General features: G+C 46.2%; 1 pseudogene; it reads left to right on the forward strand.

Moving 5' to 3' along the window:
- Positions 1-17,336: 17,336 nt before the first annotated feature.
- On the forward strand, positions 17,337-17,546 carry LOC120942173 (annotated as a pseudogene).
- The last annotated feature ends 1,213 nt before the right edge of the window (positions 17,547-18,759 follow it).

The following is an 18,759-nucleotide window of genomic DNA, read 5'->3' on the forward strand; positions in this document are numbered from 1 at the left end:
AATGGTGGTTTTTGCAATATGTTATGTCATACTGTATTTGCGCAGCGGTCTTTCAAGTGCATTTTTTTTTTAATTACTTTAATTAATAAAAAATACAAAAATAACCAGTACATTTTTTGTAAATCATGAGAGAATCGTAAACTTTATTCTAAGCAAAATAATCGTGATTCTCATTTTGGCCAGAATCGTGCAGCTCTGAGTGACATGTGGTCTGCCTTAGACCATCATTGCTGGGGGTGGATTCACCAGATAACCGTTACCTGTCCGATTCCAAAAAACAGCTTCTATTTCTTAAAGGAGAACACCTCCGGATGTGCTGTAGCAGAAGAATGGAAAGTGTCGGTAGGGGAAACTGGGAACATTCTCGTGAAATTTAATTTGGTAATAAAGTTAAAGCGGAGTTCCACCCAAGAGTGGAACTTCCGCTTTAAGCACTCCTGGCATGTAATTTTTTTTTGGGGGGGGGGGCTTTGGTAGAAGTGGGACTTCCTGTCCCACTTCCACCTACGGGCCGCCTAGGCGACGCCTCCTTTCGTTGTAGGTGGCCCCTCCCTCTAGGCTATCTCCTGGGACACGTGACAGGTCCCAGGAGATCGCCTGTCCACTCCTAGAGCGCAGCGCGACTCGCACAGTGCGTGCCCGGCCGTGAACCCGAAAGCTGTCACGGCCGGTTGCCCACAGTGTGTATGGAGGGGGAGAGGAAAGACGGCCACATCTCTGGACCATAGAGCAGGTGAGTGTCTCTTTATTGAGGCTCCATTCACACTTGAACGCGGCGTATTTTACCGCGTTTTGCCGCGACAAATTGCAGCGTTTTTTACCGTGGTTTTCGCTGGAGGGGTGATTTACACATTGTCGGCTATGGCCGAACGCCGAAGCCGCCTGAAAAAAAGGGTCAGGGACTCGTTTTGAGCTTCAGGCGTACGGCGTTCGACGTGGAGATGTGAACCATCTCCATAGCCGACAATGTTAAATCACCCCTCCAGCGTATTTCAGGCTGCAATAGCGTCGCGCTACAGGCGACAAAACGCCTAGGTGTGAATGGAGCCTAAAAGTCAGCAGCTACACTTTTTGTAGCTGCTGACTTTTAATAAACATGAAAAAGGCTGGAATTGCCCTTTAAAGGAGAACACCTCCGGATGTGCTGTAGAAGAATGGAAAGTGGTGGTCAGGGAAATTGGGAACATTCTGGTGAAATGTAATTCGGTAATGAAGTTATAGGAGAACAAAATGTAGAAAACAAAACAGAGGATTTTAAATGTTGCCATTGTAACCCCAGATGGAAAAAGTAGAGTACTCCAAATATAAATAAAAAAGTATACAAAATGTTATTTGACAATAACAGTAAAATCTAAAAACATAACTATTTGTAAAACATTCCCTCAAAGGCTGATAGTTTGTAGTGTGTATATACATTGAGACCTGACTACATGGCCCAATCCACTTCAATTGAGGTAGTAGAGTAAATAGGAGAAGGTCTTCCATATGCAGGGCCCGATGCCGGAATCAGTGTCACCAATAGCGATCACAACACGTTACGCCAAAGGCTTCCTCAGGGGGTCCTATTGCTGCTGGGAAATATATTATAATTAGTATTTAAATTCATATAAGAATAGCTACACATGAAAATATACATCACTTATATAACAGTTATAGGACATAGATCAAAATATTTCATTAAGAGGGGCGTGGCTTGCGCGTGCACGCGAATGGACGCTTGAGCAGTGAGCTCCGCTATCCAGACCGGACAACAAGCGACTACCGGGCGAATCCACCGCTATTACCGGCACCACAGACACGGATCCGCATACTCCGAGTCCCGCCACCACGATGACCCGCAAGCGGTCGCAGGAACGCGGCCCACGGAGGCTAGAGACCTTCTCCTTCCAGCCCCGTCGGAAGACCCAAGATGGCGCCGACGGAGGCTCCGCGCGGCAGATGCTGGCCTACACTGACCTCCCTGCAGCCCATCCACAAGATCTGGGCCTCATGCAGCAGCACCAGTTTCCTCCTGACTCCTCACATGCCACACCGGGAACACAGAGCCCAGCCAAATCGAAAATGCGGATAGATCATTCCTCACAGGCCTCAGTCACAGTGAGTACAGGCCTACACAATGACACAGCCATATCCTCTCTGCAGTCCTCCATTGCTCAGTTCCCAACTACAGGCCAACCGGTGCTAGACACCACGATGAAGGACATGCTTATGACCCTACAATCCTCCCTAATGTCTAATTTATCGTCACTGATTAATACATTCTCCCTAGAAATGAAACACATGGATAATAGAGTACAGTTCATAGAACACAAAATGGCGGACTGCACCGAAACGGTCAATGAACTAGTAGATGCATATTCTGAGCAAAAAGATGACAACCTGTGGATCAAAGCGAAGCTCGCGGACCTCGAGGACCGTTCTAGACGCAATAACCTTAAAATGCGCGGGGTCCCTGAGTCCGTCCAGCCCAAGGAGCTGCACTCATACGCCAGCACCATGTTCTCTAGTATGCTCCCTGAGCTCACTCCTATTGAACTCACTATTGACCGTATCCACAGGCTCCCTAAGCCCGGCCATCTTGAAGCAGATGTCCCCCGGGACGTTCTCCTCAGGGTCCACTTCTTCCAAGCTAAGGAACAAATCCTGATGAAGGCGAGAGAGCTCTCCCCCCTCCCGGCGCCATACTCAGACATCCAGCTATATGCAGATCTGTCCCAGTACACGCTCCAGATGAGGAGGCAGCTTAAAACCATCACGAAGGCCCTGCATAACCACAAGATCATCTACAAGTGGCGTCACCCGGCGACTATTCTGGTCACCCATAACGGCATACCTCATGCCATCTCTACCCTGGAAGGAGGCATGAAACTTCTACACGCGTGGGGCATCCTGCCAGAACCCTCTAGCAACGCACCAGGGCATACCCGGGTCCCCAACCCGTTCACCTTTGGAATGGATAAGGGGAAAACCACTAGGAACAACCCGAATCCGCAACACTGAGCAACACTCCTGTCCGGTCTGGACATACGATTTTCCAACTGCTCACTGAACTTTCCCCTGCCTTTAGTCAGCTGCTCGATAAGAGCTGTTTGTTGCTGACCTCCCTATTGAGCCCTCCTGGAGGGTGCATATTACTTTCTACTTTTCTACAGGTTTTTTTCTGCATTTTTTGTTTCTCTTTTTACAGAATTCGTTTTAACTTTTATTTTTTATTTTTCGATACATTCAACAACACACAGCACATTTACCACTGAAGCTTGTGACCGTTTTGCCAGCACCAGGAGCGCAGACTGCTTTGTTTAACTAACTGTGGGTATTCACCTCTGCCTTTGTCTCCTAACTTCTAGCTCCTCGTCACTGCCCTGCTAACCGGCCCGCTCGAGCACCATCCTCTCCGTCCTTACCGCCCATTTTTTTTGGATCTGAACTGACCCCATCCGTAACTGTAAGTACTTTCCGTTTTTACACACTCTCTCACCACGAAACATGGGGGTCAAGATTCTCTCCCTAAACGCCAAGGGCCTGAACCACCCTGTGAAAAGGGCATCCTTATGGAAATCAGCACTGGCCCACAATTGTGACATTCTATGTGTCCAGGAGACCCACTTCGCCCTAAATGCCTCTCCTAAGTGCACTCACAAACAATTCCCACATATATTCCACGCCCGCTTCTCCAAGAAGCAGCGGGGCGTGATGATCGCCATCAGAGACTCTGTCCAGTTCCAATTGCAGCAATGTACCACAGACCCAGAAGGGAGATATATTTTTTTGAACTGTGAGATCAACAAGGTGCCATACACCCTAACATCCCTGTATGTCCCGAATCAGGGTCAAATGACCTTTCTCAGGAAAACGTGGAAGGATATCCGTAAATTCCAAACAGGACACCTGCTTGTCTGCGGGGACTTTAACAAGGTCCCTAACAATGCACTGGACTCCACGGCCGGTCCCCGGAGGCGTGCCTCAACTCTGGACACCTTCATTTCTTCCCATGATATGTATGATGTGTGGAGGTGTTGTCATGCGAGCGAGAGGGATTTTACATTCTTGTCGCCCCGTCACAACACCTACTCGCGAATTGACCTGTTTTTAGCTGATCGCTGGTTGTTACAGAGAATCTCCAGCTCTGACATCCACACCACCACCTGGTCAGACCATGCTCCAATTAGCCTTACCATCTCTGACAATTCCTCCCATTCCCCAACCTACATTTGGAGAGCCAACAATTACCTCCTCAACACCCCGCGCTACTCCGATCCCATTAAAAGCAGCCTGGAAGAGTACTTCTCCATTAACCAATCCTCTGTATCTGACCCGCTGGTGCTGTGGAATGCCCACAAAGCTGAAGTAAGGGGGGTTTTCCTCCAAATGGGTGCTAGGGCAAAAAAACACAGAACTCAAAGGATAGATGACCTTACCAATGCCCTGACCGCTGCAGAGACCCTTAACAAGACTAACCCCTCCGCGACCCTACTGTCCACAATATTTACCCTGCGACATGACCTGCGAGCCATACTTCTCGAGAAACATGAGAAATCATACAAGTTGCTCAAAGCCACCTCATACTCCACGGGGAACAAGGCGAGTAAAGCCATGTCCCTCAGAGTCAAGGGCCATAGGACCAAAACAAAAATCCCTTACTTACTTCACCCCCATTCCAATGAAAAGCTCCTTAAACCCCAATCCATAGCAAATGCCTTTAGCACGTACTACGAGGACCTGTACAACCTCAAGAACGACCCCTCCACAACCCAACCCTCTCCTGCCACGATACAATCGTTCCTAGATAGCGTCAACCTCCCTTTTGTTACACCCGCACAACTTGCCACTCTGAATGACCCATTTACAACAGCCGAAATACTCAAAGCAATTAACAACCTCCCATCCTGCAAATCCCCAGGCCCGGATGGCTTCACTGGGGAATATTACCGACAATTTCAACACATCTTGGCCCCAGCTATGCGTCACACCTTTAATCTAGCGGCTAGTGCAGCCTCCTTCCCTGCTGAAATGCTGTCTGCTATGGTGGTAACTCTACCCAAGCCAGGCAAAGACCCCACCTCCCCGAAAAACTTCCGCCCTATCTCCCTCTTAAATGTGGACCTAAAAATTTATGCCAAACTTATAGCCAATCGGCTGGAAGACATTCTCCCCTCTCTTATCTCCCCAGACCAGTCCGGATTTACCAAGGGGCGCCAAGCCTCTGATGCCACTCGAAGGATGATTGACATCATACACCACGTTGAGGTCTCCGGGACGCCTTCTCTGCTTCTATCTTTAGATGCGGAGAAGGCGTTCGATAGGGTCAACTGGGGGTACGTATCGGCGGTTTTGACCAAATTTGGTCTCGTCGGCAACATCCATGATGCCATTATGGCTCTGTACTCCAACCCCTCGGCCCGAGTATTCTCGGCGGATGCCCTCTCCACACCCTTCCAGATCTCGAACGGGACGAGACAGGGCTGTCCCCTGTCACCCCTTATATTTAACCTAGTGATGGAACCCCTAGCGGAAACTATACGATCTAACGAACACATCTCCGGTATACGTATTGCAAAAGAGGAACACAAAATCAGCTTATTTGCGGATGATGTGATTCTCATGGTCACCGACCCTGACCGCTCCCTGCCCGAGATCCAGAGGACGCTTGCCTGGTTCAGTAATGTCTCTTACTACAAAGCAAACGAAGCGAAATCCTACATGCTCAACCTGGGCTTGGACGAAGCTACTAGAAATCGGATTACACTCAATTTCCCCTACACATGGGCAGAACATAGCATATCCTATCTTGGGATCCAGCTCACTCCCTCTACTAAAGCATTGTTTGCCTCTAACTATCTTCCGATACGCTCTAAATTGCAAGCGGATCTCACCAGGTTGGCGTCCTTTGAGTTCTCGTGGCTGGGACGTCTGGCAGCATTTAAGATGTTCCACCTTCCCCAAATACTGTATCTCTTCCGGACGATTCCCATACCTATCCCCCTTAAATACTTTACATCACTACAATCGATACTCTCCCATTACGTATGGAAGGGTAAAAAAGCTAGATGTAGCCATACCAGGTTAGTAAAAAGTCGCTCGGCAGGAGGGGTGGGTTATGTCAACTTTCGGGACTATTACATGGCCTCTATTCTGACGCAAACAAAAGAATGGCTCTCGCCCTGCCATCCCCTTACGCTATGGGGTAGAATAGAGAAATCCTCAGTTCCACACAGTAACCTATCCGCATGGCTCTTCGCGACAGTGATGGGGGCGAAGGCTCCTTCTCATGTATCCCCGACTATACTTGCAACTCTCAAGGTTTGGGCCCACTTTGCACAGATGCCCATAACTCATGACATACGGTCTACACTGCCTATCCCTTTAGAAACTCTGCAAATTTTGATGGTCTCCACACCCTACACCCGCTGGAAAGCCAAAGGGCTGACGCACCTTTCCAATCTGATTAAGGGTGATGCCCTTAAAACCTTCCCCGAACTTCAAACACAGTACCACCTTCCAGACTCTGACCTATTCCTTTACCTACGCACCCGACACTGTCTTCTCTCACGAGACTCGTGGTCTTGTACACTCCCTCAAAAAGCGTGGCTCTACTTTAGGTCGCCCACGGCCCTGCGAAAAGGGATTTCGATATTTTATAATATAATCGGCTCCAAAACTACATTTACTAGCTACCCTGCAATATCTAGATGGGAAAAGGACCTGGGGCATGAATTCACTGTAGACCAATGGGAAAAAGCTTGCCGCTCCACGTATAAAGCCACATGCTGCTCCACCCTGTGGGAACTTGCTTTTAAAATAACATACCGCTGGTACCTAACCCCTGACAGAATCTCCAGGTTCACCACCTCGCTCAACAATTCATGTTGGCGGAACTGCGGCGCGAAAGGGGACTTGCTACACACCCTTTGGGAATGCTCGAAACTCACCACTTATTGGCAGTTAGTGTTTCAGCTCCTCTGTGATGTCACGAAGGTGACTATCGACAAACAACCGTCCCTGGCACTTCTATCACTGAATGTTAGTCGCTTCCCCAACCCGGCAAGGATGATTATCATTCACATACTCTTGGCTGCCCGACTCAGTATCACTAGGAAGTGGAAGGACCCTGACCCTCCCACTGTTAGTGATGTTGTTCACACCACACATACTCATTTTACATACGAAACAACACTGGCACTGCGCCACGGTAATAAGACGCAAAACCTCAGGAAATGGCAACTATGGACAGACTGGATAAGATCCTCGGGCTTAGATAATACGCTTACTTCCCCTCTATGACTGATTCTTTTCAGTGACGAATGACGCGGCTCAGGGACATACCCACAGTTTCCCCTTTGACTCTTTTTGGGCCTTGGAAATAGATGTAGGGTAGAGGGGGAGGTATCTACCCTGGGCACAGAATGGCTCCCGGAAGGGGTGCCCGGGGAGGGAACCCTTCTCCTCACCCTCAAGAAATACGCTTACGATAACCTACCACTATCCAAGTACTATGTTTAGTTATATTGATAGTTTGACTCTCGTACCCAGCGCTCTAGCCACTACTCTGTTACATGTACCGAACGTCTCCGCATAGGCACTGGTAGAGGCGCTACTGAGCAATGCTTGTTTTGTTGAATTCCTCTTACTGGGTCTCTCATTAAGCAATATATTTTTGGAAACTGTTGAACACTCCTATTAGCAACTGTTAAACAATATACAGAAAATGTTTTCTGCTTATGCAAGCATATATGTATGTTACAGTATCTTTCAATAAAAATTTATTGAGTAAAAAAAAATATTTCATTAAAAAAAAAAAGGTCTCAATGTATACACACTACAAACTATCAGCCTTTGAGGGAATGTTTTACACATACTGTTGATATGTTTTTCGATTTTACTAAAATTGTGAAATAACATTTTGTATACTTTTTTAATCATATTTTGAGTACTCATTTTTTTCCCATCTGGGATTACAGTTGGCATCCATTAGGCTTAATGTACACTATTGGACTTTTGAAAACCCCTTCTAAATGAAGTAACGTCAGTTTTGCCACTTTTACATGCCGCATTTAGGGGGCGTTAATGAGCGTTTAGAAGCAGTTTCAATAAGGAATAATTTCTGACCATTTGCAATGGGAAAATATCTACTTTCCAGAACCCTGTATATTGTGGGCTGCAAGATCTCTTTCTCTCTCTCTCGCCCTCCTCCCCTCTCTCTCTCCCCTGCTCACCTTCTCTCTACCCCCACTCTCCCTCATCCCCCTCTCTCCCTCCTCCCCCTTCCCCTCTCTCTCTTCCCCTCTCCCTCATCCCCCTCTCTCCCTCCTCCCCCTTCCCCTCTCTCTCTTCCCCCCCTCTCTCTCTCTCTATCTCTCCCCCATCTCTCCCCACCCCCCTCTCTCTCTTTCTCCCCCCTCTCTCTCTCTCTTTCTCTCCCCCTCTCTCTCTCTCTCTTTTTCTCCCCCTCTCTCTCCCTAGCTCTCTCGTTCTCCCTTTCTCCCCCTCTCACTTTTTCTCTCTCTCACTCTCTCCCCCTTCCTCTCTCTCCCCCCTCTCTCTTTCTCCCTTTCTCCCCCTCTCTCGTTTTCTCTCTCTCTCTTTCTCCCCCTCCTCTCTCTCCCTCTTTCTCTCCCCCTCTCTCTTTTTCTCCCCCCCTCTCTCTCCCTACCTCTCTATCTTTCTCATCCCTCTCTCTCTTCCCCCCTCCCTCCCTCTCTCTCCCCCTCTCTCTTTTCTCCCTCTCTCCCCTCTCTCTCTCTTTCTCCCTCTCTCTCTTTCTCCCCTCTCTCTCTTTCTCCCTCTCTCTCTTCCCCCCTCTCTCCCTTTCTCCCCCACCCCTCTTTTCCTCTCCCTCTCGTTGCAGGCCACAATATTCAATGGATCTGGGAAGACTGTTTTTTACCATTACAAATGGTCAGAAATGATTCCCCATTAAAAATGGCTATAAACGAAAACGCTTATAAACGCTAGTTACTGCATTTACATGCCTTTACAAGCATTTGGCATCCGCCGGCTCAGCGGGGATCAAGGGAGCGATCCCCTCTGAGCAAGCAGGGCGTATCATTACCGATGTAGGCCGATTTGTCCACCGTCTCATGTTCAGGCGCCGCCGTTGCAACTAAGGGAAACCGGTAGTTCTGTTGATCAAAAAAACAAAAATGTTGCATACGATTATGCCATCATTTGTTTAGTGTTTCTAAAAAAACAAACAAAAAAAACACGAAAGTTGGATCAGGCACTTTCGATTGTGGCACGAAAATTGCGTGACGCTGTTGGCACAGTAATGATGTGAAAAACAAACAATTTGATAATCGAGAAGACGATCCTAGTGAGACAGCCATGGGTGCTCAACCTGTGGCCTTCAAGCTGTTGCTGGACTACGAATCCCATTATGCCTCTGCCTTTGGTAGTCATGCTTGTAACTGTCATGCCGCGTACACACAACCGTTTTTCGGGTTCTAAAAAATATATATTTTGTCATTAAAAACGATCGTGTGTGGGCTCCAGAGCATTTGTCACGATGTAAAAAATGGGCATTAAAAATTTAGAACATGCTCTAATTTTTCACAACGTTTTTAACGTTGTCGCTGTAACAGACTGAAAAGCGTGAATCATCTTTTACCAACACAAAATCAGCAAAAGCAGGCCCAAGGGTGGCGCCATCCGAATGGAACTCCTTTATAGTGCCGTACGTGTTGTACGTCACCGCGCTTTGCTAGAGCATTTTTTTTTTCACGATCGTGTGTAGGCAAGACCGGTTTTACAATAATCGGGTTGAAAAAAAAAACGCGGCATCAGACTTGCAATGCATCATGGGAGTTGTAGTTCCACAAACAGCTGGAGGGCCACAGGTGAAGCACTCATGGCTTACACCAGGGGTGGCAAACACAAGGCCCGCGGGCCGGATCCGGCCCGCTAAGCCTTGTCATGTGGCCCGCCAGCCTCCACCGCTTGTTCCAGGCCCGCGGGCCAGTGCCGCCCGCTCTGTGGCCTGTTGATGATCAGGCCGCACAGCGAGAGGTAAGCGGAGGCCTGGACAGGGTCAACACAGGTCGCGGCCGCCGCTCACCTATCGCTATGCGGCCGTGCCTGTGTCATCTCCGGGCTCCGGCGCAGCTATATTGGCGACTGATCTCTCTCACACACAGCTCAGCCTCAGAATCAACGCTGATTCGGACGCTGCTCCTCCTCTTCCCATCTCTCTACGCTGTCTGGCCCGCCCACACCCCCTGTGTCTGCCCCGCCCACACATCCCCGGGAAAATGTGAAGATTGAACACATATGCAGGCAGCCCGCCCCTGACCCTCCATCCTGGGGTGAGTAAGTTCACCCTCTCCCACCTCCCAGTGTATATATAAAACGAATTTAAGGGGTGCTCTGTGGACTCTGATGCAAGAGGGGGGCTTTGGTGGGCAGAGCCTCCCTTACATCAGAGTTCCCCCTTTACATCCAAGTCTACAGCATTACAAGGGGCTCTGTGCGGACTCTGATGTAATGGTGGCTCAGTGCGGACTCTGATGTAATGGTGCGGACTCTGATGTAATGGGGGTCTGTGCGGACTCTGATGTAATGAGGGTCTGTGCGGACTCTGATGTAATGGGGGTCTGTGCGGACTCTGATGTAATGGTGCGGACTCTGATGTAATGGTGCGGACTCTGATGTAATGGGGGTCTGTGCGGACTCTGATGTAATGGGGGTCTGTGCGGACTCTGATATAATGGGGGTCTGTGCGGACTCTGATGCAATGGGGGTCTGTGCGGACTCTGATGCAATGGGGGTCTGTGCGGACTCTGATGCAATGGTGCTCTGTGCGGACTCTGATGCAATGGTGCTCTGTGCGGACTCTGATGTAAGGAAGCAGAGGGCGGGAGGAACTGGAGATCTGCACAGTGAGCAGAGAGTAAAAGGGGGGCATGATTGCAGGGACACTGTGATATAAAGGGGACTGCACTATAATCATTACAGTGCAGTCCCTGCACATTACAGCGTGTATGGCCGACATCCCCCGGTCCCTGGAAAAATTGGCTGCTCAGTCTAAAATGCCAGGCCTATTGATTTCTATTAGGTTGTGTGTTTTTTCTGCATTTTCTGAAAGCGCACGAAAATTCCTACATGCTTCATCTTTGGCGCACTGTCAGAAAATGCAGCAAAAACCTGCAACCTGATATATATCAATCCCTGCCCTCTGTACATAGCGCACCCCTGAATCCCTGCACTGTGTACGTAGCATAATCCTGACATAATCCTGAACTCTGAAATCTGTATGTAGTGCGACCCATATACAACTGGCCCTTTTAGGGCAACCACACTGCTTATGCGGCCCTCGACAAAATTGAGTTTGACACCCCTGGCTTACACTGTGCACAGAGACACAGGCAGGCTTTGAGAGCCATTCCATGATCCATACTCATAGTGATGAATAAATCATGCTGGGGCTCCTCTGAGGTGTAGAAGGATCACCCCACAACTTACACCCACAATGGACAATAAAACGCCCCTTCTGCTATTTGTAGGTATTGGGACTGAATCATGCGTTGCTTATTATAGTCAAGCCGATGGGGAGTTAACTGAAAGATAAGGAACGTGGTGAGCATCCAAAGAGCTTGTTTTCACACACACAGATTCTCCAACATGGTTTTATTTACTAAAATGTTCTATAATGACAGCAGTTCTGGGGTTCCCTCCACAGCTCGGCTCTCGTTACAACACGCTAGTCAATGGAAGTACACAATAAGAACATCGCCATTCAAATTCAATGATAAGCTCTTATTCTTAAAGCGGTATTAAACCCAAAACCAAAAATTGAACGAATTGCAGCTGATCAATCGTTAGATGTGGCGACTTCATTTGTTTTCTTTTCTTTGTATTTTCCCCCTTTGTTTTCATCTGGTGATCTGACCAAGGGCGGATCCAGAGTCTAGTCTCGGGAGGAGCACTGCCAGAAAATAAGGTGTTGCTTACAGAACTCAATTAGGTGTCCGGTGTGTCCGCTGCAATGTTGCAGTACCGCTAAAAAATCAATGATCACCGCCATTACTAGTAAAAAATATTTAAATATAAATGCCATAAATCTATCCCATAGTTTGTAGAGGATTGTCAGGGACTGCATACATGGTACAAGAGATGGTCAGAGACTGCAGACGTGGTAGAGATGGTCAGAGACTGCAGACGTGGTAGAGATGGTCAGAGACTGCAGACGTGGTACAAGAGATGGTCAGAGACTGCAGACATGGTACAAGAGATGGTCAGAGACTGCAGACATGGTACAAGAGATGGTCAGAGACTGCAGACATGGTACAAGAGATGTCAGAGACTGCAGACGTGGTACAAGGGATGGTCATGGTACAAGGGATGGTCAGAGACTGGAGACATGGTACAAGAGATGGTCAGAGACTGAAGACATGGTACAAGAGATCAATGCAGCCTCATCAGTGCCCATCATTGCAGCCTCACTGTACATATGAATGCAACCCCACTGTATATATGAACGCAGCCCCACTGTTGTATAATAATGCAGTCCCACTTTTGTATATAAATGCAGTCCCACTTTTGTATATAAATTCAGTCCCACTTTTGTATATAAATGCAGTCCCACTTTTGTATATGAATGCAGTCCCACGTTTGTATATGAATGCAGCCCCACTTTTGTATATAAATTCAGTCCCACTTTTGTATATAAATTCAGTCCCATTTTTGTATATTAATGCAGTCCCACTTTTGTATATAAATGCAGCCCCAATTTTGTATATAAATGCAGCCCCACTTTTGTCTATGAATGCAGTCCCACTTTTGCCTAAGAATGCAGTCCCATTTTTGTCTATGAATGCAGTCCCATTTTTGTCTATGAATGCAGTCCCACTTTTGTATATTAATGCAGCCCCACTTTGTATATTAATGCAGCCCCACTTTGTATATATGAATGCAGCCCCACTTGTTTATTAATGCAGCCCCACGTTTATCTATGAATGCAGTCCCACGTTTGTCTATGAATGCAGTCCCACTTTTGTATATGAATGCAGTCCCACTTTTGTATATGAATGCAGTCCCACTTTTGTATATGAATGCAGTCCCACTTTTGTCTATGAATGCAGTCCCACTTTTGTGTATTAATGCAGCCCCACTTGTATATTAATGCAGCCCCACTTTTGTATATTAATGCAGCCCCACTTTTGTCTATTAATGCAGCCCCACTTTTGTCTATGAATGCAGTCCCACTTAGTCTATGAATGCAGTCCCACTTTTGTCTATGAATGCAGTCCCACTTTTGTCTATGAATGCAGTCCCACTTTTGTATATGAATGCAGTCCCACTTTTGTCTATGAATGCAGTCCCACTTTTGTATATGAATGCAGTCCCACTTTTGTCTATGAATGCAGTCCCACTTTTGTCTATGAATGCAGTCCCACTTTTGTGTATTAATGCAGCCCCACTTTGTATATGAATGCAGCCCCACTTTGTATATTAATGCAGCCCCACTTTTGTATATGAATGAAGCCCCACTGTGCATGGCACTCATCGTGGCATTGCCTCGATCACACACAGCAGGTATCTCCTCTCCCGACGTGTGTCATGGAACAAACAGGAGCTGTAGGTCTGTGTTCGGCAGGGCAGTGTGCTCTAGCAAGGTCCCCCCTAGACGGGCTTGTGTGATAGACAAAAAAATGTTTTTTTTTTTTTTTTAAAGCCAATGTGACATGATTGTCTCGGGGGGGGGGGGGCAATTGCCCTGTCCCCCCCCCCCCTGGATCCGCCGTTGGATCTGACCAGTAACACACCTCCTGTATTACTGAGACAGTTAAATGTATTAGAAGGTTCAGGTACTATTGAAGCCAAACTACAACGCAGACTTTATAATCAGTTATAGCAAACAGTGGGCTAGATTCAGCAAAGAATTACGCCGGCGTATCCATAGATACGCTGCATAAATTCAAAGCTGCACCGGCGTATCTTCTTTCTGTATTCAGAAAGCAAGATACGCCGACATTAGCCTAAGATCCGACTGGCGTAAGTCTCTTACGCCGTCGTATCTTAGGGTGCAATCTCACGCTGGCCGCTAGGTGGTGCTTCCGTCGTTTTCGGCGTAGAGTATACAAATTACCTAGATACGCCGATTCACAAACATACGTGCGCCTGGCGGTAGTTTTTTTTACGTAGTTTGCGTATTTTTTTTTCGGCGTAACGTTGCTCCTGCTTCTATGACACTTAACCCCTTCAATGCCCCCTAGTGTTTAACCCCTTCCCTGCCGGTGTCCTTAGTAATCAGTAATCAGTGCATTTTAATAGCAAAATAGTGTCAAAAATGTCACGATAAAAATCGCTGATCGCCGCCATTACTACTAAAAAAAATTATAATAAAAATACCATAAAACTATCCCCTATTTTGTAGACGCTATAACTTTTGCGCAAACCAAGCAATATGCTCTTATTGCGATTTTTTTTAACCAAAAATATGTAGAAAAATACATATCGGCCTAAACTGAGAACGTTTTTATTTTTATATATTTTTGGGGGATATTATAGCAAAAACTAAACAATATTGCTTTTTTTCCGAAATTGTCGCTCTTTTTTTGTTTATAGCGCAAAAAATAAAAACCGCAGAGGTGATCAAACACCACCAAAAGAAAGCTCTATTTGTGGGAAAAAGAAAGGACGTCAATTTTGTTTGGGTGCCACGTCGCACGACCACGCAATTGTCAGTTAAAGCGACGCAGTGCCGAATAGCAAAAAGTGCTCTGGTCAGAAAAGGGGTAAATTCTTCCGGGGCTGAAGTGGTTAAAGACTTTGTAAACCTTGGGGGGGGGGGGGGGGACCCTGCAAGACAAAGGCATAATGAGCTAGTGTGCATTACATACTAGCTCATTATGAAAAACCTACCTTAAAACGATGCCCTTGATCGGCGTTGGTCCTCCGAGTACATTGCGGACATCTTCCACCGGAGTTACTTCCGGGTTTGTATCTGGAATGACGTTACTCCTGCGAATGCGCATGGGAGCCGGCCGTCACAGCATGACTCCTGAAGAAACGACACCAGTGACCTGTTGCACGACCAAGCGATTGACAGTTAAAATAGCACAGTGCTGAATAGCAAAAAATGGCCTGGTCATGAAGGGGGGTAAAACCTTTCGGAGTGGTTAAAAATAGTTACTGTTGATTGAGAGAGTGTCGTTTAGTGTCTAATGGTTAAAGCCAGACTCCAGCGTTAGAAAACAAGTGTAGGCATTTATGCCGTGGTAAGGTGAAAATAGGAAAAGCTCTTACTGCAATCCCCTTTGGCCCTCCCCCATAACTAACTGACTCTCAGATGCCCCCTAGGGGGTAAAGGTGGGGTCTAAAGCATTAAAGCTCTTCTGACAGCGATCATTTTATGCTCGCTATAATAGGGTTATAATTATGTACTTTGTCTAAGTTCAGAGAAGAACGTAGCCTTAGGCAGCAAAATAAGGAAGTTAGGGTGTGCTCATCTGACAGGTTAAATCCCTGCCATGTACTGTACAGTACATAACAATAATATACCTACTACTAATACTACTAATGCTACTACCAGGGATTATGGGGCACAGCTTCAGGCATGGGCCCCCTGGAGCAGAGAACGGGGGGGGGGGGGGGGGGTGCTGCCAGTGCCGGCCCAAGACATTGTGCTGCCTGGGACCAAGAATGAAATGCCCCCCCAGAAAAAAAATCACGCCAACCAAAAGGCCCCCACATTCATTATTTTATATCATGATAACTAAAGGGGACCCGTCATGGCTATGTATAAAGAAGTATAAAGAGGACCTGTCATGGCTCTATACATGTATATAGAGGACCTGTCATTACTCTTTGCATGTAAAGGAATATCAAGAGGACCTGTCATGGCTCTATACATGTATAAAGAGGGCCTGTCGTGGCTCTATAGATGTATAAAGAGGGCCTGTCGTGGCTCTATAAATGCATATAGGCGTATAAAAGGACCTGCCATGGCTCTATACATGTATCCAGGAGTATAAAGGGACCTGTTTAGAAAACCTGCTAAATCCCCAAAAATTTTAAAAATAAACAATTTTCTTCAGTTTAGGCCAATATGTATTCTTCTACATATTTTTGCCGGCCACAATGTCTTTTGCGCAAACTAATCAATGTACGCTAATTGTGTTTTTTTTTTTGGTACCAAAAATATGTAGAGGAATACATATTGGCCTAAACTGAAGAAAATAGTTTATTTTTCTAAATTTTGGGGATATTTATTATAGCAAAAAGTTAAAAAATATATATATTTATAGCACAAAAAATAAAAACCGCAGAGGTGATCAAATATCACCAAAAGAAAGCTCTATTTGTGGGAAAAAAAGGACATCAATTTTATTTGGGTAGCGGAGCTGGCGGAACGGCCTGGTGGGCATCAGGATGCTGCCCCCCTAAAAGTGCTGCCTGGTACCCATGGTACCACCCGGTCCCATCATAGGGCCGGCCCTGGGTGCTGCCGCCTCAAATTGAGAAGCGGGGGGGCTGCCGCGAATTGAGATGCAGGGGTGCCACGAATTGGGGGGGGGGGGTTGCCCTGGGGACCTCTGGGCCCCTTTACAAAAAAATATACAAAAAAGGGGGGTAGCCATCCTGGGCCCTGGGGACCTCTGGGTCTTTCAATAAAAACAAAAAAAAACATATAAAAATATATATTTTTTTAAAACATTTTTTTTAAAAGGGGGGTTGCCATCTGGGGCTCTGGGGACCTCTGGGCCCTTTAATAATATATATATATATATATATATATATATATATATATATATATATATATATATATATATATATAAAGGGGGGTTGCCATCCAGGGCCGTGGGGACCTCTTGGCCCTTTTATAAAAAAATAAAAAAAATAAAAAAATGATATATATAAAAAAAAGGGAGGTTACCATCTGGGGCCCTGGGGGCCTATGGTCCCTTTAATAATAATAATAAAAAAAAAAATATATATATATATATATATATATATATATATATATATATATATATATATATATATATATATATATATATATATATATAAATAAAATAAACATTATAAAAAAAAAGGGGGGGCTGCCATCCAGGGCCCCTTACAGGTGTACTGCCTGTACCCACCTGATGGCGGCCCTGGCTATTACTACTACTAGTAATAATCTTATTTGCAGCTACACTTGTTTAGCTTTTCAGAACTTCTGAACAATCTTTTTTTTTTTTTTAGACTTTATGTACACGGGATGTTTTAAAACCTCTCCTGAATGATTTAACTAGACCGATAGTTACCGACGTTTAAAAAAAAGTCAGTCGTGCTGCATTTAGCCGCGTTTGCGTTTAGAAGCGTTTTTTGCATTGCAAATAATCAAAAATGTATCTCCATTACTTACCTGGCAGGGGACATACCATGATCACAAAGGTGGTTCTCTTAGGGTGAGGCTAAGCCATTGCACTCCAGCTGTGTTGGCCCCTGCGATCTCCCCCCCCAAAAAAAAATGTATCTCCACTAAAAACGCATGTAAAGAAAACACGGCTAAACGCGAGTTATTGTGTTTACAAGCTGTTACAGGCATTTGGCGTTTCAAATGCCTCTGAACATCCGTCCTGAATGCAATTCTTTGCTTTCCAAAAAATTCTTCTAAACTATATTTCCTTATGGGATCGTAATGACAGTTTTTAACATAATGCCAATCTTATATTATTAACCACTTCAGCCCCTGAAGATTTGGCTGCTCAATGACCAGGCCATTTTTTGCGAAATACAGCACTGCGTCACTTTAACTGACAATTGCGCAGTCGTCCTTTTCATCCTTTTTACCCCCACAAATAGAGCCATAAACGAAAAAGAGCGCCAATTTTGAAAAAAAACCCACAATATTTTGTACTTTTTGCTATAATAAATATCCCCAATTTATTTATTTTTTTAAAAAGCGATTTTTTCCCCTCAATTTAGGCTGATATGTATTCTTCTACATATTTTTGGTAATAAAAAAAAAGTGTATATTGATTGGTTTGTGCAAAAGTTATAGGGCCAGATTCACATATAAGTGCGACGGCGTAAAGTATCGTCTATACGTTACACCGCCGCAAGTTTTCAGCGCAAGTGCCTGATTCACCAAGCACTTGCGTGTAAACTTACGGCGGTGTAACGTAAAGGCGTCCGGCGCAAGCCCGCCTAATTCAAATGGGGCGTGTACCATTTAAATTAGGCGCGCTCCCGCGCCGGACGTACTGCGCATGCTCCGTTTTGAAATTCCCGCCGTGCTTTGCTTGTGCTATTCCCCCCGTGCTTTGCTTTACCCCAAAAAGACCAACAATTTTGAGATTTTTTTTATAAAAATCAACCACACTAAGGCCCTCTCACGGGGCGGATCAGTAATGATCCACCCCGTGAACCTCCGCTTGCTCAGCGAAGATCGCTCCGTTGATCCCCGCTGAGCCGGCACTGAGCCGGCACACTGTGCAGGGACCGCCCTGTCTTTTCTCCTCTCTCCCGTATGGGGGGATCGGATGAACACGGACCGTCTGTCCGTGTTCACCCGATCCGCCAGACGGATGGAAAAATATGTTTTTCCTCTGTCACACTTTGGCGGATCGGAGCGGGTCGGATGTAAGCGGGCATGTCACCGCTGACATTTGTGGCTCCATAGAGGAGCACAGAGCGCCCGTTCAGGTCCGCCTAAAAAACTGGCAGGCGGACCTGAACTGCCGCCTGTGTAAAAGAGCCCTAGGCATCAGTGTGGTCAATTTTTAATCTTAATGTATAGAATGTATTAAGATAAAAAACCTTCTGCCTTTACCACCC

This window comes from Rana temporaria, chromosome 5 (assembly GCF_905171775.1).
Source record: "Rana temporaria chromosome 5, aRanTem1.1, whole genome shotgun sequence".
Taxonomy (NCBI): domain Eukaryota; kingdom Metazoa; phylum Chordata; class Amphibia; order Anura; family Ranidae; genus Rana; species Rana temporaria.